Source organism: Pseudopodoces humilis, chromosome 1 (assembly GCF_049639895.1).
Source record: "Pseudopodoces humilis isolate 2021_Gansu_Grassland_sample_001 chromosome 1, ASM4963989v1, whole genome shotgun sequence".
Classification (NCBI taxonomy): Eukaryota; Metazoa; Chordata; class Aves; order Passeriformes; family Paridae; genus Pseudopodoces; species Pseudopodoces humilis.
Genome location: NC_142200.1, coordinates 40399954 through 40423948, shown reverse-complemented (window position 1 = coordinate 40423948; position 23995 = coordinate 40399954). Strand labels below are relative to the sequence as shown.

General features: G+C 37.3%; 1 protein-coding gene across 2 annotated transcripts in view; it reads left to right on the top strand.

Annotated features, from left to right (window-relative positions):
• The window catches only part of SNTG1 (syntrophin gamma 1), a 318063-nt gene that overhangs the window by 260 nt on the left and 293808 nt on the right, over positions 1–23995 (top strand). The window lies entirely within an intron of this gene.

The window sequence follows — 23995 nt, the reverse complement described above, 5'->3', positions numbered from 1 at the left end:
CGGGGGATTGGCGGCCGGGATTTCAGGGGAGCCCCGCTCCAACTCCGCCGGAGTCCGCCGCGGGCATCCCGCTGGTGCGGTGCTCCGGTGCATAGTCGGGAAGGAAGCTCTGTGTCCCAGCGCTTCCCACTTCTGCAACTGTAAGACATGATGCCTTCTTACAGGCATCTCATAATGTAAAATGCCTTCTCTTTGCTGAGTTCGTACTAAATTGCAGGAGTCCCTTAATTTCTTTCCATCGGTGTTTCTTGTGGGAGAGAGGCAAGGTGCGTGTTAGCCTTTCATACGCACTTATGGATTCAGATAGTGAACCCAGAGTTTTGAATTTTATGCCCTTAACTTTCTTGTGCCCTGCCTAGTGTATTTATTTGAGATGCTCTTGCTGTGAGGTTATGGTTTGTTCAGCCTTGTTTGTTTGCTTTTAAGCCTGTGGATATTTATTGCTATACTTGACGTGGCAATGAAACGAAAAGTTGACTGTAATTTATTTCAGTGTATAGAGGACAGGTTGCAGGCAGGGGACTAATTTTGCTCTCAGAGTAACTCCACTTCAAAGGAAGAGGCCCATGGGGCTGTAATCTCTAGCTGAAAACTCGGAGGGCTCAGAGCAGACCTGTCACACTGCAAAGAAGGAGTTCTCTTCATCTTTCAGCAGTGATAGCGTTTAAGCTAAGCTGCCTCTCTTCCCGTACCTGTGAAAAGACCTGACTCTGAAATGCAGGGAATAGAGATGTGAATTCTGGGCAGGTTTGGGAGAAGGCAGAACTTTAGACACTGTTTAATTAAGTTTGCTCTTACTGATTTCCTCAGTGTCTTCTCTATGAGCCTGAAAACTGCAATCTGTTACAGTGACCTTGATGCATGTTGTATTCTAACATGAAAGCAGCAAAGAATAAAAGTATTTACATAGATTTACAGCAAAGCTCTGATGTTTCGTTAGGAGCTCAGTCAATTTTAGGTGGCAGTTTCAGCAGGGGCACTGGGCATGGTATGTGTGTAGGAAATAACTTGGAAAAATAACTTGCTGATAGTGACAAAAGTAAAAGTTGCAGTGTTGGAAACTTATGTTTCGGCAGAAATGCCACTGTGTGTGAAATGTCTGCTGAGTTTTGGATATTTCATTTTCTAATCAGTGAGACCTGTACTGAAAGGAGTGTATAGGTGTGTGTGGCAATCTCAAGGCTTCCCAGGTTAATGCAGTTTGAGTTTTAAGCAGCAAGAGATCTTTCTTATGCACCAAAGTACACATTTTTACGTAGATGCAAGGTTGACATGATAAGATTAAAAGATGTTGGGTTGTCAGTATGGTGAACATGTAACTGACTCAAGTTTATAGCTGAAATATAAACTAATCCTTTCCCATAACGGTGGAAGATAAACTGGCTGAAGGGAGTGCTATTTGTTTCAGTGCAGTTTATGGAGAATGTTCTCATGGATTGTTCATATTTCTGTCTCTCTGATGATGCTGTGAAACACAATTAGAATAACTATTGCTAGACAGTGGGATGCAAACCTATCCGTTACTTAAAACACTCAGCTGCCTCATACAACACTTATTCTGCCTCTTATTGAAAAAAAGTATAGTTTTTGGCAAAGTCTGCCTATGGTTCTATTGTAGTAATTCCTTCCTCTGTTGCAGAGTGGCAGGCTTTCACTAGGCATGTGCAAGGGAGAGCATGAAACACTGAAGCATGCACTGATCTGGAATTCATTTGGGCTATGTATTACATTTGAGGTTTCCACAAATAGCATAAGTGCTTATGCCTGATTATATGAATAAACGGGGCTTAAAAATTGTCTTAGTTTTGTCACTTTTGATGCATATTGCAGACTCCTTTCTTTTTAGCCCTTAAAACTAATCAAATGCTATACTCGTTGCCTGGAGAGGAAGAAAACATAATTTAACGATTTATCATTTGGCTTTTGCAGTGTCTTGTCCCATAGCTATGAGATAATCTGATGAAGGTCCCCATCACTGAATTAAAGAACATGGTGCTCTATACTTTCACTTACAGTCAGATTTTCCCTCTTTTACATGGCTAAAGAACTGAGTTTTCACAAGGTCTGAGAAAAAAAATGTTGCTTTTTCTTCAAAACTCAGAAAGGGAAAGGTAAGACTTGAGGTCTTTAAAGACACCATTAAAAACATCCACTTTTAAGATATTAATCAACCTCCTTTACCTTCACACATTTTATCTTTTACTCTGTACTTGTCAGAAAGCCTTCCTGCATATTGATACTTTATTTTACAATGTGTATAGTTCTTAATTTTAAAAATTCAGGAGTGGCCAGCACACACTTCACTGTAAGGGAATTCTAGGATATTATTTAATGTTCTGTATACCACTTGGGTTGTATCATTTGAATTGAAGACTTCCAAAGTACACTATGTTCAACTGTACAATATGCATTTTTGTATTAATTATATGTAAATTCCTTTATTAGAGAAGGTTATTGACCTTGATTCAGAAATTTCAGGGCAAGCTCAGAAGTTATTTTTTTTTTTCCTAATTTTTTCATGTCTGCTCAGTCATGCTTTTTGGGCATAGCTTCCATGAACTGACAGAAAGCAAAATTAAAAACCACCAACAATTAAATGTGATTTTTCTAGTCAGCCCAACCCAGTTGAGTGTGTAATTTCTATTTATTCACTTCAGATTGAGTATTAAGACATACAAACAAGAGCTGTAGTCTGCTCTCAGTTCTTCCTTCTGAAGTGCTCAAGTACCATTTCTTCATTGTTGTGTCCTTGTGCCTGAGCTGTCAGTATTTCTTTCTGGTAGTCATCACCAGGTCTGCTTGCATTCATTGTTTAAAAGCTAAAGAGTTGTCGTGAATGGTAAGAAACATCAGATGGATTTAGTGTGTCATGTTTCTTGGCCCTTCACATGGCTGTGCTTTCAGTTCATGTTTCCACAGAGAAGCTGAATGTGGTTGGGTTGAATCCCAACGTGAGTCTGCTACATCAACACGTACCTCTGGCAGTATGCTGTGGTGCTGGCTTAGCATGACTACACAGACAAACTTCTGTATTTGCTCAGAGTTTCATCTGCCATAATGGAAGAGTCAGAAAGCCTTACTGTTGTTGTGGCCAACCTGGATTTTCTGCATTCCTGTTGCAGATCAAAGGAAAGAGAGAAAGCATACATTAAAAAAAGCCCCAAAAACCCAGAACTCTAAACAGGTCATGTCTCAAAGATACAGCTATAATCAACACCAGGGAATGCAATGGAGACACATCCAGGGAAATTCACACATATATTTAATTATTCAAGGAGGAAATTATTATTCATCTTGAGAGATTTAGTAGGTGATGTGTCTACCACTTACAAAGAAGAGGAGCTATGTGATATGGAAACAAAGCTTTTTTCCACTGCACAATTCAGTTGTGGCTGTCACTGTCATTTGGGAATCTAAGCCTTATCTTCAGTAATTAGCTCAAATTGGCCAAAAGAGGTGGAACACTCTGTTGTGTGATGAATCTGGTGCTGCAGCAGCCAAGGGCTGGGCTGTTTCCTGGGGATTTGCTCGCTTCAATTTATTAAAGTAATGAGTAGAGGAAAACTAATCAAGAAGAGTGTTTGGGATGAGATTAATTTTATGATCTATTCTCTGGTTTATTTTTGGTAATGTTGGGCAAAACCATAAAAGTTGCCACTGTGATACTTCTGTGAGAGTAGCAATAGTTTTGACTGACATATATAAATATATGTAATTTATTTATTTACCATAAATAAATAAACAAATGATCTATAAAATGGGATTAAGGTTTTGCACATGAGGCTAGAACATGGATAAATGATACCGCTGGACACAGTTTTCTGTACCACTCGGGCACTTCAGAGACAAGGAATGATTGGTTTGTGAAAAGCTGTGCTGTATGTTCCACAGTGAAAAGCACGAGGGCCCCCATGCCAGGAACTGAGCACAGAGGGGTGGCAGTGGATGTTCCCATTGTGGAATAAAACTTGGAGTAGGGTGAAAGTCCCACACTGATGCACACAAGGTGCTTTTCAACAGCCACTGAAATCCCTATGTAAGACGTGGTTGATGTGAAGGCACTGATGCTTTACTGCTTTAGTACTGGCATGGATACTGTGTCTGTGAAAGAACATGGCTTCAAGGTGCTGTGGGTGCAATTGATTGATTGCTCAATTCCACAGGTGGTTTTCACCTGCAACAGGGATGAATTCTAAATTTTTTTTCTCTATGAAGTTTGTTCCTGGCTCTTAGAATTGGTTATTCATTCATTCAATTGGTTGAGATTTTGGTTCAGAAGCATGCTTTTAAAGCTGCTAAACATCAAGCACTTCTGAAGTCCTCATTGCTTGGAGCTTCTGAGATAACACCAGATGAGGGACAATTTATTCATCAGATTATTCTAAACTTTGGCTTTATGTTATTTTTTTGTTCCTTCTCAATGTGTACTTGGTTTCATGTTAAAGATGTTAGAAATGGTATATTTTAAGTAAATTTTATATTGCTTTTGGTCAAATTATTCAAATAGACTCAGATTTAAGTTTGAATAAAATCAGTTTGAGTAAAACCAAACACATGCCTTTTCCCCTTCAATTTTTGTATTAAATTTATTTAAAAAACAGCTGACCATAAAGAAGTGAGAATGGGAGTGTTATTTATGACATTCATATTTCTTCTGCTTTCTGTCAAAAACTAAAGGGAATTTCATCATCTTGTACAAATGACAGGCTATCGTGAGTGATAGCAATCATATTCTCTGATTCTCTCTTGGTGTAAAGACTATTTTGCTGTTTTTATTGAATTTAGTGTAAAAATGTCATTGATTTCAACAGGTATAATACTAAGAACTTGAGAATATTTAAAAATCTCTTTAAATTTAGATATTCATACTTAATGTAACTGGTAATATTTGCCTTAATATAAAGCACTGGTTCTTAATTACAGAATTGTTTCTAAAATGATTTGCTGTTTTGCATTTGCTGTGCTAAATATATCTTCATTCATAATTATGTGAGCCAGCTTTTTCTAGTTTCTCTATATGCCAAAATGTTTTGATTGACTCTTTTAACAGTTCTGAATAATGAACTGTATGCTTCAGCTTCAACAACACAAATGGACATTGATTTTCTTTGACTTGCTTTTGACCCCTAAGTAAGTAGAGTCATTAGAATTATGCTTGAAAGAGCTTTGCTCTGCCTCCTATCATTTTATACGTATTATAAACAGGGTTTGGGAACTAATCTATGCTAATCAGACTTTTTTCAAGGGAAGAAGGAGGGGAAAATCATCAGCTCTACAGTTGTCTTGCTGCTCTAGGTTTCATCACTCACAGCTGTCTGCCTGTATCCATTACCAGTTGGTATTGCAGCTGTATGTCCCTGAATGCAGCAGAATGCACAAACAGTTCTCCTCAAGACTGTTTAATTAGTGATTAAATGGCAAACATTTAGGTGAAGTGTAAGAGTTTTGTCAGTGCAATGCAGTTGTTTTCAAAACACACACTGATGCATGTGTAGAGATCCTCACTGAAGATAGGTTTTGAGTAAAAGTCAGCATGAGATCTGTGTCTCTGCAGGTTTTAATGTCTGCAGTGCCTTCATTCTCATTATGTGAGTTACGTGTTTTCCTTTTTTTATGGAACAGCTTTATGACACAGAATGTAAAGGTAAAATGTAAAAGATAAAAAGGTAAAACACAGAAGTAGTCTTTTCAAAGTCAGCTGGAGAAATGGATTCAAGAGCAAATTTGGTTTACAGTGCCAAGGAGCAGGTGCAGTTGACACATTAAGAATGGGGCAGGATAGGGCCCTTCCAGGGGTGCAGTTCCTGACAGGGTTCCCTATCCCTAAACTAAACAACTCCATTAACCTAAATGCAAAGAATAGCCACTCTGCTGCTTTTTCAGCTGGAGCAACTTCTCTGACAAATGCAGTGACATTCGTGAAGGAGTTTTATTGGAGGAAGCATACTGCAACTGTGCTAGAGGCATTTCCAAGCAAAGTGTGTAGAAATCATGACAGCATCTGATGATGATCACCTCTCATTTTATTTAAGCTCACTGAGATAAGAAAGGACCTTCCTGGATAATTGAATGCACGAGGAGATAATTTCTTTCTACACTGTGTCATTAGTCTTTCAGCTAGTTAATTCTTAAGCATTTGTAGTAATCGTTCATCATATGCTCCTTTTCACAACTTATTGTCTTATGCAGTTGTGGTGTTGTCTGGGCTGGTTCCTTGGGGTGTCTTAATTAAAATTGCTTAGATTTCAGTTTATTAATCTGTGTTATTCATCAGCTTTCCTTTTTGCTACATTAAATAACTTATTTAACCCCCAAAGGGAGAGCTGATCTTACTGATCGGTGATTATACATTGTATTATTCTCCATCTTTTCAATGCTATTTATGTTTGTAAAGTTTTCTTGTTAATTTAGAAAAATTCTAAACCTTCAGATTTTTGGTAGGTGGAATAGAGTATTCATTGAATGCTTTGATTAATGTAGACATGCATTGTTAACAGTGATTTGATATTTCTCACTATGCTCCTACCCTTTCTTGTACATCTTGCTGCCTTTTTTTAACCTCTTTATGATGCTACAATACTTCTATCTGAAATGAAAATCCCAAAGTTAATCTCAAGCATTATTCTCTGATGTGATACATCTTATGCCCAGTTGATTGTTTCCTCAGATCTAAGATTCTGTAGTTTTTTGTGCTGTGCTTTCGTGTGTTTGTGTACCACTCTTTATTGAGATTAATACATAATTCATTATAAACCCTGTGTTTACTGAGTCCATGACTTTTGCTCTTTGAAACGAGACTTGATTATTTGTTTTACTGTTAACTTTTTACTATTATATATTAGCTGTATTTGTCTAACTGCAGGAAAAGTTATTTCTGCAGAAAAAGCCCCCAACGTTTTGGGAAATGAAAAATAAAATATTTGGGCATCAGTTCCCTTTTGGAAAATTACAAGACCATTATCCATCATCTTCCTTTTAGTCTAAGGAGTTTTGAAAGACATAACATTTTCTCTGCTAGTTACTGCATGATGGTACTGACCACTATGTGTATACACACCTGTATGCCTTCTCTACAGGTTTTTGATGGCTGTGGAACTGTAAGCCTGAGATCACAGGTAGCTGGGGTCATAAAGGTCTAGCCAGACTGCATGAAAGAAGGCAGTAAAATATAGTGGGCTTGCTTTTTCATTCTTTATGCTGTGATAGAAAGAGGATATATATGACCCTTGAAAAGAGGAAAAGGTGAATAGTTGCATTCCTAGAGAAAGCACAGAGAGTACTGCAAGAAGGACAGAAGCGAGATATTTGATGAGAGAACTTCTGTCTGTGTTTTTGAGGGGAAAGAGGTGATTTACAAGACTTCAATTGTTCAGTAATCTTCAGAATTGCATCCTTGAAATACCAGCAGAAGAGTTGTGAAGTGTTCTGCCAGAAAAGTATTCCCTTTCCATATGAGAAATGTCTGGGTAAGGCTGTATTTGTGTCATCGCTCTCCAAAAGTTCCGTGAATTCCCCACATTTAAAGCAGGAACTCATGTACAAGAATTCAGTTGCATCCTTAGATGGACTGCTTCCTTCTGCAGGTGCCCCTCTGGATGTACTTGAGAAGGTCTGGTTTTTTTGGCTGTCTGAGGTTAGCATCAAAGGGCACAAGAATCAACAAGGAAATCATTGAGGTTCTTGTGTTGCCTCATGTTAGGAGAGATACAAAAGTAGTATCATGAATGCCTCAGGATTTCTCAGGATTTCTCATTCTTTTTGCCCTGAAATACATGAAAATGCATGTACCTCTGTCTTAAGATGAATTCTGCCATAAATTTGGCTTCCTATACATGCCGGTTTTTAAAATAGACTCTACAGTGTTCAGAAGTCAATGGAAAATATGTGAAGTTACGAACCTCATTTCACAATTCTAATATGTTTAGAAAAGTTGTCTGGGCACCTTACTTTCCAGTAGGTAGATCTGGAAAAAGCAGCTGGAAGGTGCTTTGCCCTAGAGGTCCTGAAAAAGCACCTCTAGGGCAACTCTAATAGTATAAAAATAAGATTCTGTGACTTCTAAATGCTAATTCTGCTTCAGAGTAAGTAGATGCGAAGGAGGCTGCTTTCATGGATCAAGTGTCAATATTACTTGAGTTACAAAGCAGTGCACCAACTTAACTTACATTCCTCATTTTATGTCAATAGAATTGTCTTTTCTGGATAGCAAGAAGTATCTTAGATCTTCCTACTTAAAATATGTCTCTCTGGAGGCATTTAAAGTGCTGAAAAAACCTCTGCAAAAGAGCTTGCAAAACCCATGAAGTGCTTTGAAGTTCTGCAATTACAGCTAAATGTCACTTTCTGCAGGTTTATGCTGTGTAAGTAGCTGGAGATGCTATTGTGGGAAAAGCTAGTCCTTCATCTTTAAAAAACATACCTCATAGTAGTAAAGTGTATTTATAAGTGTATAAACTTACAGTTGCACTGGGTGTTTGAAAGCTGTGGTCAAAAACCCATCTGTTTGTCAAAGCTTTTTTTTAGCTTGAAAACAAGATTGAATAACATAAGTACCATCTTTTATTTGAAATATTTGCTTACCACCATGCATCTGAAATGCACTTCTATTTAGAAATCATGATAAACAACCTGAAAACATTCATTTAACTACCATAGTGTAATGCTAGACATCAAAATTATGGTCTCTAATACAAGCTTCTGTTTTCACAGTACTGGGGCCCATTTGGGGTGAAGATTAGGGACAGTGACTTTTTAGTTTCTTTTTTAGTTTCTTTTAGTTTCTTTTTAGTTTCTTTTAGTTTTTTAGACTATGCAAATTTAGCATAAGTGAGTGCTCTAGATTGGGAATAACTGTATGTACCAATGGCACATATCTAGGCAGCCTTCAGTTTAGGATAAGGATTCCTCTAGAGTCTGCAACTCAGATCTTCAGAATGATGTTTAAAACTTTAAAATAATGGGAAATAAAAATCCATGAAGCAGTAATTTATAAAAATAACTTTGTGTGTTACATGCAGCAGATATCTAAAGTGAAGGGTACTGTTGCTCACAATCTATAGCTGCTGGAAAAGAGACACTGTATTGTTCTCTGTTTAGAGAAGTTGTTCTTGGGGTAATTCTCATGGCAGTTGTATTGCTGATTTCCATAGCAGCCTGCCTACAGTTTCTAGGAAGAAGAGTGCAGGTGTTTTGCAAGAGCAGGACAGGCATGATGTGTGACTGAATCAGCTCCTTCCTCAGACATGGGGAGGATGTTCTTCCACTGCATGCTCAGTTTTAATCAGTCTGGGAATCCTTTGATTTACTGAGATACTCAAGGCAGCTTTTGAAGTGTGAAATTATTGTATGATGGTCCCTTCTCTCTGAGTAGCTACCCAGTGTGTAAGGCCTTCCTGAAGTGCTCCTGTTAAAAACTTGGTCATGATATTTCTGCTGCAGGTCGGTGAACGTGCTGCAGGTGGTTCCTTGTGTCAAACCTCCCATTTGGGGTGAGTGTTCTGCCCCAAAAAAGCTTGGGCTCTGTTTGTCCTCATGGCATTACTGATGTCTCTTCCTATCTCCCATGTTGCATGTTGTAGCCCATCATGTCAGTTTCTCCTGTGTTTGCATTAGGTTTTTCCTGGCCATCTTCTTGGTTGGTGTCTTACAGGACAGCTTGTGATTAGTTGTGGTTATTTATGAGATTCATGTTCTGAGACTTACTTTTCGGAAGCCTGTGATACCTTCAGCATAATAATCCTAAAATTGTGTGATACAGTGATATAAAAGTACATAATTCAGGGAAGAAGTGGTGCATGGGGAATTTTCTTTGTTGTTTGTATGTACAGCAGTGAACATATACAATGCCTCTTTGAGATAAAGGTGGCATCATGATAGAAATTACATGATAGAAAAGACTTATCAGTTCATCTGAAAAACTTAAGGAATAACATTTGTTCCTATGTCTTGTTAGTGATACATACATACAGGGAATATATTTCTTTTAAATATCCATTAGGCATGAATTTTGTTTTTCAGCCAGTTTTTCCCTGAAGGGAAGACAAAATTGTTAATTTGAGAACAACTCATTCTGAGGATGGTTCCTAGTTAGAGCTTCACACTTACGATTTCCACGTTACAGTATTTCTGTTGTATCCTTTACTGGCTTCCAGCTTGGACACTGCATCTTTTACACATATTTGTGTGCAGAGTAGATAAATGTCTGTAGCAGATAAATATCATATGTGTGTCAAATATGATATACTGTGTGATTTTCAGCCTGGATAGCCCAGGAATTTGAAAATTTGTAATAAAATCATCTTTGATCATGAGAGCAGTCACATTACATGGCTGGATTTTCTTACAGCTTCTGTTACACCTATGTAAAGTAGAGAGTGGCCTGTGCTTGTACAGGGATTGACCCTCTTTTAAATAATCTTTCTCAGTCTGCATACCCTTTCTCAAATCTGTTCAGAAGTACAAGTAAGGATCATCTTCCTGGCCTGTTAAATCTTCCCTTTACATGCCTCTGCTAGCTCTTCCTTCCTCACATCAAACTGAATATCTCTTTTGTTTTCAAAGGTTTTCTTTAGTAAAGCCAAGCATTAGGTGCTGTATTTAGCAGCTTACTGAGGTTTTTGTTCTTACCACTGGCCCATCACTGTCTGAATTGCCTGAAATTTCCGCTATACATGTTTTTCTGTCCCTTATGAAAGTAAAAACTCTCTAGTTGAAAATCTGCCTTTATAACATTCAGTTGTCATCTTAACTTCTACTAGGTTGCTTGCAGAAGGTTTCCATCTGGAACTGGTTTCAGGCCTAAATGAGAAGTTTTTTTCAGTGGATCATTTTCAATAGTTTTGTAGGAATAGCTTTATATAATTCAGTGACATCTTAATGCCTATTTCTTTTAATAATGGAAATTCCCTTTTTCACATTTTTGTCCTGTTAATCCAGTAATAATATCTACTGTTTGTAGATTGTATTAATATATCCTGGCTCAGGGCATGAAAATAGTGTTTCTTGTTCCAATAACTACACTTGACTACTTAATTTTAAACTATTTAACATACATTTCTTTGATGAAATTGCAGATACTCGATATGAATGTTTTTAGACATCTGCCTTTAGGCAGTACATAACAGACAAGGGCAGATTACCTGGAAATTTACTTTCAGTTTGATAAGTTATCCATGTTTTCTTTATGGAGGAATCTTCAGCATTTGGGGCAGTGGACTTAGATCTGTTTCCATTTGTTTAGCAACAGAAAATTCAAAGTGTCAAGAGTTTAAAAATGCAGGAAAAGGATTTAAGAATGAACAGCTTGATCAAGAGAAATTACACGTGCTAGTTTGAATGTACAGTGAATTAAAAAATGCAGTGAAATAGTGAAGAGACGTCTTGCTCTTGAATCCACACTGTGAAGATGAGGTGTAGGGAGACACAAAAAGAAGACATGGGTTCTGGAGTTCCCTGGCTCCTCCTGAGTCACCATCATGCTCATGAAATGTTGGAGTGGGCAATGAGCATTCCAGCGAGTGGGCAGTGCTCGCTGACTGCACAGCTGACCTGCCTCCTCCTTGCAGAACAGATCTTGGTCTTTTGTTATACTCCATACTCTTTTCCTCAGAGGTTGCAGTCCAAGAATAACATAGCAACCAAGTGTAGCGCTGGAAGAAAGGAGTGGTGAACCTGTTCTAACTAAAGAGAGGTGAGTGGGTGTGGTTTGTAGGCTGGTCAGAAGCTGTGTGAACAACTTCACACAACGTTGTCTGTTACAATTTTTTTTTTCAAATTGTCTTATCTATACTGTAGAATTTTACCTCAAACTTTCCCTCTGTGTAATATTTTTGTTACTGAAGTTTAAGAAAATTTCAGAACTGTAAGTTTTAATTTAAACCTACTTTTTTCAGTTTGGCAATGCCAACTGTACAGAATAGAGCAGGGTCTTAACTGCGAACTGCAACTCTGAATTGGATTTACACTGTAATCATCACATAAATTTATTCACGTTGCATAAGTATCTTTTGGTTCATTTATCTCACTTAGCTGAAATTCACACTTTGTGCACACATGTTTAGTACTTGGCAACTTCATTAATGAATGGTTACATAAAGGTTTATTTCCAGTTGTTAGAGACAGTGGATGAATATAGTGTGTTAGATATTGATTTACATGTGGTTTTGGTTTCTCAGAATGTTTTGCATGATCTCACAGCAAATTATACTTGGTCACTACTTTCTCTGATGTATTACTTTTTGGAAGAGCATTACACAAAGCTGGAAAATAATTTGGTTTGTTGTAGGAGCCTTTAAAGTGGATTTGCCTAAATCTGTTCTTGACATAAATTAAATTTATTATAAAATCATATTTGCTCATTTAGCGGTCTCTGTCTTAACTAATACATTGTAAGGAAAAACACTTGGAAGTCTTAGAATTCATGTACTATAATAGACAATTGAAGGGATCTCTCTGAAACCATTGTCTGTGAATAGAGCCAAAAATGATAAATAAATGTTTTATTTTTCTACTACAACACTGTAAAAGGGAATAGTGGGTTATTATTTAGATAGCTAAAAATTCTCTAAATAAATTGCATTTTTGTTTGTGTTTAAAAAAACCACAGCTGAATAGATGGGAAAGTAGCTCATGCTGCTTCTCAAATTCTGACTTAAAAAAATCTTTTCCTATGTTAGTATTTAATTTCAAAACTTCTGTGTGGGCAGATGGGCAAATCTGTATATGAATTTGTTACGACATTATATTTTTCCTGTTATCACAATAATTAAACTAAAACTGAAATATAGGAATAATTTGAATGGAAGTGGAAAGATATAACCTAGAATGAAGCCAGCTAGAAAACACTGTCAAACCAGTTATGAACATTTGCTTTAGGATGACTTCACCATCTTACTAAATACTCATGTTCTGGCAAGGCCTCTAATGTATGAGGCATGTGCATGTAGGATGAATGGAAAGCGCTGAGTAAATAGCATAGTAGTAGCAGTCTGAGTTATCCCTTTAAAGTAGAGAGAGGAGAACTGCCCATACTGATTCTGTCTCTCCCACAGCACCTCGACAGCTACTCGTTCTGCAAGATGAATCAGCAAGCAAGTGTATTAATTGCTGGTATGATACATTAAACCACTTAAAATATGTGTTTTGCTTTCTTAGTATTCAACAGATGCCCATTAGGAAAAATTTATCTCTGCTTTACTTTGAGGTGGTAGGTTATCTATCAGGAATAAAAGCTCACATCCCTGGTGGATGTGTTGATTGCCAGTTGGATTAATAATGGAGGCTGTGTTACCCAGCTATGTGTTTGCACACAACCTTTAGGAACTTCCACTGTCAATACAGTTCATTGAATGACACATTTTGCTGCAATTGAGTATGGGGAAGAGACTGCAGACACATAAAGGCTTCACACATACAAGTGCTGCCTACCCTTCACCCTTGTGTGGGTATACATGTGCAGCGTGACAGCAGAAACTTCATTTTCCTAGGCAATCAAATTAAAAAGCCAATCACCTCTATGCCAACATGTCCTTTGGTTTTCTGTTACTCTCTGGATGTTTGGCCCACTGTGTTGTATTTCAGAATACAATTGTGTGTTTATAGAAAACATATTGTGAGTCCTAGTTAAAGCTTATTTTGGCCAAAATGGTAATTATGATACAACTGGGACAGGCAATTCATTAACATAGATGGGCACGTGAGACATAGGTTTCCATTAATTTGTCTGAGTACCTTTTAAATTATGTCTGGGGGACTCTGAAATTTACTTTAGTGTTCAACAAATGGCCCAAGAGAAACAGTGATCAGTGGCAGAAGGCATTTTGCAAAGAAACTGGATGGATGGATGGATGAAAGGCTTCTTCTGCATAGTTCCAGTCTCTGCAGTTCATCATTATTCAATCACAAAGATTAGAGCAAATTAGAGCTTAGAAACTATGAACCAAGAGCTTCCCAACAAAATGTCCAAAGTCACAGGGGAGCCCTAACAAACTGATTCAAATGCACAGGGATAAATTCCAGAGCCCCTATTTGTGTTTAAATATTTATTACCATTTTAACATTTTATTTTCCTATGACATATGTCTCTTTCCCATGCCAGATTTCCAGTCTTTGAAAGAACAGTAAACATTTCTGTCTCTTGCAAAAAGAAGAATCGCTTCATACTCCTTCATTCCTGTGGCAGTGACAAGAGACTGTACTTTGAAACATTTTATTTACTGATTGGAATTGAAGTCTTTTTCCACTAATGAGTATTTATTGTTTGGGTTTGGTTTTCTTTTCTTTTTTTCTTTTTTTTTATGTGATACCTAGCCCTCCAAGGAACTTTATAACAAGATTTATTTTTTATCCCCTGCATTTTTGGGGAGCAGTAGTTCCTAGAGTTACTCGGATCCTCCCATACTCATGCAGTGTTCTTGAAAATTGAATGCAGCATTCAGATATTCATTTTAAAACCATGCTAAACAAATTGCCCGTAGAACTGAGGGAAAAACATCTCGTTGCTGACAAAATTGACATAATTTGTAAACTGGCTTAATGCGTCTGTTGGTTTCTGTTCAAATGAAAGGTGTGAAATGTTTTTGTCTAGCAGAGTGTATTTTCTATAAAAAGACTAAAATTTCACGGTGATAAATTCTAGTAAAATTTTGCTCCTGGCAAAATATTGGTGCTTGCATGCTATGGATTTCCAGGAAGCTGTGAGCTTTAGGCTGAATTGGACTTGGGAGTATGAAAAACATTTGTTCACAGGCATTTTTGGAAGTGCAAAACCATCTATGTCAGTGTAGCGTGTATTTCAAGGGCTTTTCATATCCTACAAAGATGGGAAATACCTTAATATATCTTAGAGGTTGGGGTAAAGAGCAAAAGAGAAATCTGACAGATATGCAATTCACCTTGGCTGTTTAAGTGCTGTGTAAGACCTGAATGGAAATCTGTAGCGGAATGAAGTAAGTGGTCATGTGCACTCCTTCCATACATTCTAAGACTGCTAATCTGAAAGGCTAGTTCTGAACAAACAGCAGGATCAGTATGCAGAAAATCTTGTAGACACATGCATGCAATTTAAAAAATAAATTTTTTTAGCAAGAAGACTATTTTAAAATTTGTGTGCAGTACTAAAACACAGTGGTGGATTTCCATCTCTCTTATGTCTTCACTTGAGTAAGCTGGTTTGCTGATAATATTAACTTCCTCAGTTTTTTTCATCCTCTTCTAGTGGATGTGTGCTTTATATTCAATATATTCAGGGTGCCTTATTTTCAACTAGACAGCAAAAAAAAAAAAAATTACTTAATCTGGTCGCATCAACCAAGCAGAAAACTGTTATGCTAAATCAGCTTTCCTTTACCAGAGGTTGACAGATAAATACTGTCAACTGATAGATACTCTAAAGCTGGGGAACAAGTCAGACAAGTTTATATCACAAATGAAAATAATGAGCTATGTCTAATAAATTTGGAACTCAATGAAAAAAGATAAACTGAGTTCATTTGGTCTAAAGCCAAGAGCATTGCTACAGGGAGTGTATAATGCACTGTGATATAATTTCCAGTGGTAGCTTTATGAATAAGAGAATAGAACATATAGAACTATTCAGACAGTAAAAAATTATGTGTCTCTACTATTCATTGTCAGAAGACAATGAATAGTAGAATCTTCCACTCTTAAGAGACTCCCTTGATCAAAGTTCCTGTTTCTTCTCCTGTGTTGTGAATGCCTGGTGAATTTTGGAGGCTGACAAGGATTTTCTGGCAAACTGAGAGAATGCTGCCATCCAGGAAAGCTGTCTTTTATTGACTGCAGCCTTAGTAAGCTTTTTGTTTTGTTTTGTTTTGTTTTGGTTTTGGTTTTTTTTTTGTTTTTGTGGGGTTTTTTTATTTGGTTGGTTGGTTTTTTTTTGTTCGTTTTCTTTTTTTGAATCACAAAGCTGAACTTCATTTGCTTAATGAAGTGATGGGCCTTAGTAACTTTGGACAGCACGGTGGAAGAAATGTGGAAGAAATTCCCCTTGCCACAGCTAGTGACCAGATGGTCTTTTCCTACAGATCTTCTACTCTGATAAACATTAAATCTCTGCTTTGGTCTTGTGAACCTTAAAAATGGATTTTTAGTTTTCATTTTACATTCTCTTGTAATATGTCCCAAGGAGGGCTTCAGCTCTATTTATTCAGTTCCCTTAATTACAATACTTTTTTTACTGATTTGATGTTGTTGACTTATGTGGTCACAAAGGTCAGAGCAAGTGTTAAGTGTGGTAAGGGAAGTGGGACGTAAAACTGACGCTAGAAAGGCAGTATTTTAGGAAGGGGCTGGTGTGTGGAGGAGGTGGTGGTGCTGGTGGCTGTGTTACTCTGAGTTTGGAGGTGGCAGGAGCAGCTGTACCAGGAGAGCAACATGTGCTGCTCTGCTGCCTTCCTGGCCACACGGTGGGAATGAGAGGGGACACCACAGGCACCAGGGCTGTTCCTGCTGGCAGTGGCTCTGCTGGCTATGCCACCCTCTGCATCCAGCCAGCCTCAGCACAGCTGGGAAGTGTCAGGGCACATTGCTGGTCCCAGCTTCACTGCTGCCTGCCTGGCTTCCTTCCTCACCAAGGTGGCTGAGCATAAGGCCTTAATCCTGCATCCATTCGTATGCACCAATGGTTGCTTAAGGAGGAACAGTGTTTGGGTATAAATCAGTCACAGTCATCTGGTCTCTTTATACACTAAGCTAATACTATCCTCAACTCACAATTAACAGTCCCTTTCTCGTGCTCTTTATTCACCATATTTCCTGGTTATACTGTAAGTAGTCCTTTCAAAACTGCTCGTCAACCCAAGTAAAGAACAGATGATAAGTTGTCTAATGTCTTTTTGTGTACTATTTGACATTCTGTTCTTGTAAATAATTTATTAGCAGAGAAATTGCAATGAAGGCTTGACTTGGGCTTCTTTCAGATGTTCATCTTGAGAATTTACGATCTTTCACAAAATATTTATGTTCAGGAACAAAAATGGACCAAGAGACAGATTTGATATTGCATCAGTGGGTTCATTCCACTTTTACATGTTTTTCAGTAAAAGAGATTTGAATCCCAGCTAATCAAAGCTGAATCAGCTCAGATGAAATGTTAGGAAGCCTTAAGTTTTGAAGGCAGCATGAAAGAGCTGGAGTGCAGTCAGTGAGGGAGGTTACCACTGAAGCTGTCTGGAAACTCGGTTTGTTACAAAGACTATGCAGTGTAACCTGTTTCATGTTTGTCCCTGATACTTCAATGTCTCAATCAGGACTCCCTACAGCCCATTTTAAAGGTATTGGGGATCTTTATCTGTTGCTTTGAACATTTTCACAGTTATTTTGGTCTCTATGAAGCAATGTGAAAAGAGTAAGTTGTGATGTATCCAAGAGATATTTTGAGATAATTGATTTCCATGTTGCAAACAGAAATTCACATTCTGTGGAGTGACAAAAAGGCCAATTGTCCTCCCAACCACCTTTACAGTACTCAGTCTTTACATATAATACACATCAATATTTTCAGTCTGTGGTTTGACCTCATCAAGATCAGGCTTTTGGAATTGCTGAATTCCCTAATTTTAGAGCTAAAAGGAAAAAACAGAAGTTGATTCTGCATATAATTCACACCTGCTGAAATACTGAAATATGTGGTTTAACATTGCATTCATTAAGCTGAATCGAAGTTGTCTGATGTGTTATGCAGCAGTGATGGTGATGGTGATGCCCATACTGAATGGCTCTTAAGCTGCCTTGTGTCTGCAGAAGACTGTCTGCATGGGAATTAATGTAATTCTTAAGAGAGATTTTAAACTAGTGCAGCCTGCATGTCAGGTTGGCCTTTATTCTCAGATATTTTGCTTTTGAAGTATTAGTTTATCCCTTCTCTGAGAAGAGCATAATTTGCTGCCTCTCACAGCGCTGTCACGCTGTACTGGTGGCATTGACACATCATGTCAGCCAACAGAGGTTAAAATAGATTCTCTTCCCCATATTAGCTGGTGAGTGAATGCATAAGTTAAGATAACCCCTCTTAGCTTTATTCTGGAAAATACTCTGAAATTCTAACAATGAGTGGAATAAGGTTGCCTGGATGTAGCATAAGATCATGGATAATCTGATTGACAATGATAAGCTCATCAGTGAGTTGCTGAATCAGTACACCAAGTTCTGCTGCCTTAGTAATACTGTTGCTGTTTTACTTGCTATACTGGGCATATGCAGAGTGGTAATTTGACCCAGGCATTTTTTATGGCTGTGCCTTTCCAGATCTCATTAGTGTGTTGTCTTTAGATTTCCTCTCCAAAGCTCTTGCTCTGCTTACACATTGCAAAAACAGGTTGGAGTTTTGAGTGCACTACTCAGCCAGAGGAAATGTGCCCAAGACCTGTTCAAGGAGTGTTCCTGCTTGTCCTTTGTGACAGAGTGTTTTGTGATGTGTCAGTTTGTCTAGCAGAGAAGATAAGGTAAAGCTCCTTTGAAAAACAGAGACTTTTAAAAAATGTGTTAGCTTTGACAACGACCAAGTAGAATAGGAGGAAATGTTTGCTGCTTCTGGAAACTCAGATAACTTCAGGAATTAAATGAAATGTTGAAATTATTTTTCCTGCATGTATATTTTAGCATATCAAGAGGTTTCTTTCTCAACACAAAACCTGTACCTGGACACACTCTTATGCCTTTTGTATTTCTGGTTTTCCTCCCTTTAAATTTATACCTATATCTTGGCAAGCATACTTCATTTTTAAACAAAACGTGTTTTATTGTCATTTTTGCAAAAGTTTTACCCAGCTTCGCCATCTGTAGTTCCCCTGTGCATGCCTTGTCACAGGATGCCATTCCTGTCCTTGCAGAGAAACCGCTTTCTCAGTCTGTTTCAGATAAACCTCATTCTTCCATGAGTGGTCTCTCCCTGGTTGCTCACTGAAGCTGATCACCACACCTGTCCACTTCTAAGATTTTTCCTTCAGCATTCAGTGGTCACTTTGCAAAAAAAAGAAATTCTAGGAGTAACACTGAAGGAGGTACAACAGCTGCCAATACAGAAAATCTTGCCAATATTAATAAATCAAGCTCTTTGTAAATGTCCACGGGTCTTAGCAATTAATGCCAGCAGAAGATGTATCTTAAGACAAAAAAAAAATAAAATTACAGTACAACCTCCACTTCTCCCAAGCCCCTTTATAACTCCTCAGTTTTCCTCTGTTTCTATGCCAGGTGGCTTAGTTTGACTGTCTTCAGATCCCAGAATTTTCCTTCTAGGAGAATTTTCCTTCTTCTTACTTTATTAGTCCAGTTTACAGGTAACATTGTTGAAGTTCCTCATTTTGTGTTTATTCATAGCCAAGAACAAGTTCCCAGGTCTTGTGTTCAGATACCCACGTTTGCACAGCATGGCTCTGCATGGTTTGTGGTGTGGATTGACCTCAGATCATCTCCAGGCAAGAAACCAATGGAGCAAGGCACAGTGTCTCTGGCATCTTGTGGGACCGCATTCCAGTAATCACAGGAGAGAGATTCTCTGTGCATATAAATAATGTGTATTCAACAAGAAAATTACCATTGCATTTCAGTTACCAAATAAATCTTCCTAATATTATTATAGCATATTTATATTTTCCACAACTTTGTGAGTTTGGGGCTTTCTAAGCTTTGAAGCTCAACATCAAGAATAAACTTTGAAATTATATATTTATATTCCTATTTGTTTTAATAGTTTTTCCATAGAAAAAGAGTGGAGTGTTTTCTGTTTAAGCATTTATTGCTTTGATTTTTGATCCTTTGCTTGTAAATAATTAGTATTCATCTGAGTACAGCACCAGAAAGGACACAGATATTAAAAAAGCAAAAGAAACCAAAAAAACTTTTCTTTCACTGTGACACTTTGAAAAGAAATAGAAATAACCTTTTATACTCATTTCAAACAAGATTTTTTGTGTGTTTCTTGAAAATTTCTTCAAATATATTGCATGGTCAACCTTGTGAATTTGCATTTCTTTAGTTTTTGAAAGATTAAAATTTTTAGAAACCTTGTATCTATCTTTTGGGTGGGACTTAGCTCTACTGATGACAGCAGCATTTTTCAGCTCATATTTTTTCTTGTTTATGTAGGCATTTTTATGTTTATCCAGCTATGAAATGTATATTAGTAGTGTTTCAGACACCTGAGAAGTTAGATTATGTGTTTTGACTAGCAGGAAAAAGCAAATAAAAATGATGGTTCTTATTCACAAACCTCTCGCGTTCCAATTTCTTTTGTCTATGTACCAGGAATAAAGTTTGCTGAAGCAGAAGTTGTATTACCATTTGCCAGAAATAAGGACATGTGTGATTTTCTTAGTGGATGGGCTTTGACAGTACATCTGGGTTCATGCACCCTGTACTTTAGTTATTGAAGGATTTGGATAGGGCAAGAAGTGGTTTATCAGCTTCATTTTTGGTGGATGGGGGTGTTTTAATCCTCTCTCTCTTTTTTTTTTTTTTTTTTTTTTAAGAAAAGAGAAAGTTATTAAGATTACAACTTCAGGTGTTTAAACCAGTCAATATATTTGTTTTTCAGCTTGTCTTTACATATCATGAGATGGTCCAATATCACAACATACCTTTATTCCACTGAGTGCAATGCAGCATTCAATGAACAGGATAAAGGGTAATAACAGATGAATTGGAATTCTCATATATTTACAATATGATGAGTTGCAGCATCATTTACTACTACTGAAATAAGGCACAGAGCCACAGGGCAAATGGAACAGTGAAATAAAATAGTGAATCTGCACAAATACCGATCTAAATGTCATTTGATGAAAAAGTAACATTTGACTCTTGAATTCTAAGGTAGATTTGATTTACCTTTACTTGTGTGATATTTGCATACATAATGTGGCTGTATCTTATAGACCCTGTTTTATAAGCACTTTATAAGCATTTGGTATGGTATGGGACATAAAGTTGACTTCTTTATAAGCAGTTAACATTTGGATGCTTCTTGCACACTTTTTCTAGGGAATGGAGCAGTTCAGATAAATACTTTTTTATTAAAGAAAATGAGTTTGAACTGACACATTCTAAAACCTTATTTTGATAGTTTTACTGTCTAGAAATTAGAAGTACAACTTGTGGTATCTGAAGTGAGATATGCATTCCAAACTTGTCTTTTAATCCTTTATTGAACAGGTGGACAGTTTTGCTGGTCTGTGCTCATTTTTACTAGGTTATGGACAAGTTTTCAGTGTGAGAGCAAAATGCCTTTTCTTGCTTTTTCAGGTATTTTTAGAAAATACCTGATAGTATCTGGTACTGGGAAGCACACATTTTAGGATTAAAAGAGTCATGAACTCTGTATATGCACTATTGCCCCATAACCAAATGATACATGCTATAGAATTTTTGGTATGTAAAGATGCCTGCTGCTGTAAACACTGTCTTTAAAGTATTGGAGCAAGCTGAAAATGCCAAACCAAAAGAAAAAAGACATTGGAACACCTAGTGGAATCCAAGGCAATAAATATTTACTTGTGAAGAAGCAAACTTGTGAACTGGAACCTGAAAGCAGGTTATAGTGAGGTGAGTGTTGGTCTCTTCGTCCAGGTGACAAGTGATAGGACAAAAGGAAATGGCCTCAAGATACACCAGGGGAGGTTTAGATTGGAGATTAGGAAAAAAAAATTTTCACTGAAAGGTTTGTGAAATATTGGAACACACTGCTCAGGGAAGCTGGTGAGTCACCATCTCTGGAGGTATTTCAAAGATGTGGAGACGTGGTGCTTAGGGACATGATTTAGTGGTGGACTTGACAGTGTTAGGTTTATAGTTAGAACTGATGACCTTTAAGGTCTTTTCCAACATAAATGATCCTAAGATTCTGTATTTCTATGGCTTAATATACTACAACTCTGAAGCATAACTTCAGTACACTGGGAACTTTAATTTTCTGAAGAGAATGAGTAAGTCTATGTCAGATTGTCTGAGTAAGACAAATAGGAGAGCTGAAACATCTCTGAGTAATCCTTTATTGTTTCATGAACAGTTTTTGGTTTTCCTTTTTAATTACTGGTTTCTTTAGATGAATCAACTTGTTCGGTGTTGTTGAACACCTTTGCTGTTTTCTGTTGAATATTGAAGCTAAACAGTTCTATTTGTCTATGCTAGATCAACTTCAGATATTCATTTCTTCCCTCAACTTCCCCGTCTTCCATTCACACAGAAAATGCCATGAAAGAGAGTAAAGCCCAGGTTTAGTTGCAGGAACCTAGCACAAATAGTGAGGCAGACTACAGCTAGAAACAGAAATGAAAAATCTGGACAGAGTGGGTCAGTATCTGGAGAATAAAAGGCTAAGAGACAGACACAGTGAGGAAGGGTCCTGCAGAGGGGCTGAGCCAGGGAGAACCAGGACAGGTCTGGCAGCAGGACTAAACTGGGAACTAGCATCTACACGTGTGTTCCCATTAATGAGGGAGGCAAGACAGGTTTTTGCAATTAACTGACTGATTTAATAGTTAATCTGCCTCAGCTCCCTGTTCTCTAAGATATTGACAGATACTGACTTCAATTACCTCACACAAGTAGGAATTAGCCTCTGTTTCAGTGTTGGCTCCTGAGGTATTTACTGCATGTGACTATATTGTAGTCAGGTGAATTAAAAATGTGGATGCTCTGGTTTGCTGTGACACAGATGGGTTTGTATCTATATTTAGTTCAGTGTATACTTTCTATTTGAAACATATTTCTGTACTTAAATTCTCATATTAAAAGCTGAAAACCAGAGTTTTTTGAAAATTAATGGTACTGCACAGTTATAGTAGTTTTTTTCCCTCTATCCTTCTGAAATCTAAGCATTTTAAAAACTAAAATTATTCCAGAACTGAGCTTTATAGGGAAAAATGGCCTAATACCATTTAGAAGAGCTCTGAGTTACAGTAAATAACTAAAGGCAGAACTTGACTCATTTCAGGTGAGTATATGGAGACTAGCAAGCTTGCTCAGAGATTCCCTTGAAAGTAATATGCCAATTCAGGAAATAGAAATCAAATACATCCATTCACCAACGGAGTTCTTCATAGTTATGAATTGATTTTAATGTCAGTTCCAGTTTGCTGTGAAATTTTTGAAGCATTTCCCAACAGATGGGGCTTCAGTGATTTAGTTTTTGTTATCAACTGAAGTGCTCAGTTTTTCCTGGTAGCACTTATTCAACTGCTCTTGAGATTTGTTTCCTGCTGTTTTGAAGCCTGTCCTGTCTTGCTTTGGCTGAAAATGTTGCTCAGTTGAGTGGTGATTTTTCTGTGGAAAAAATGTAAGGAGAGGGTAGTTGTAGGATTGACTTTCTGAAGTCTTGCAAACCTCTGGCACAGAGGTCTGCATGGGGTCTCTTAGTGACCAGAGGAAGCTTTCTCTGCATGAACTATTTTTGTGTACATGCAGATTTTAAAGTTGACTTTACTAATTTGTCAGTAGAAATTTCTTTCTTGAGTCACACTTGCTGTTTTTGCTTCCTGTAGGACTTAACCCGCCCAGAAATAATTGTACTTCTTGATGTAATTTGTAATACTTGATTAACTAAATGTTCAGAAGCTATAACACTTACATTTCTATGCCTTCAAAACTTGTTTATTTAATAGATATTTTTTAAATATAGCTTAACCTTCTCTGTTGAAAATTGAATATGTAGGCCTTTGCTTTTGCAATTTAGTATGTAGCCCTTCGCTTTTGCATCAGAATATTTTCTTCCATCTCCTTCATTAAATAATTGTTGGGAACTGTCAGTTTATGGACATTTAATTAAGTAATTTGTTTCTCATAATTAAATAATGAACCACAACAACCGACCACATAAACATGCTCAGAAATGATGTCTGAAATATTTTTCCATAAGTCTGACACCAATTCAATGGCTGTATCTCGGGTAATAAAACTGATTTATTATATTGGATAATTTGATCAGTCCAACCCACTCAAGGATGGCTCTGATTGCTGCTGAAAGGGCTTAATTAGGATG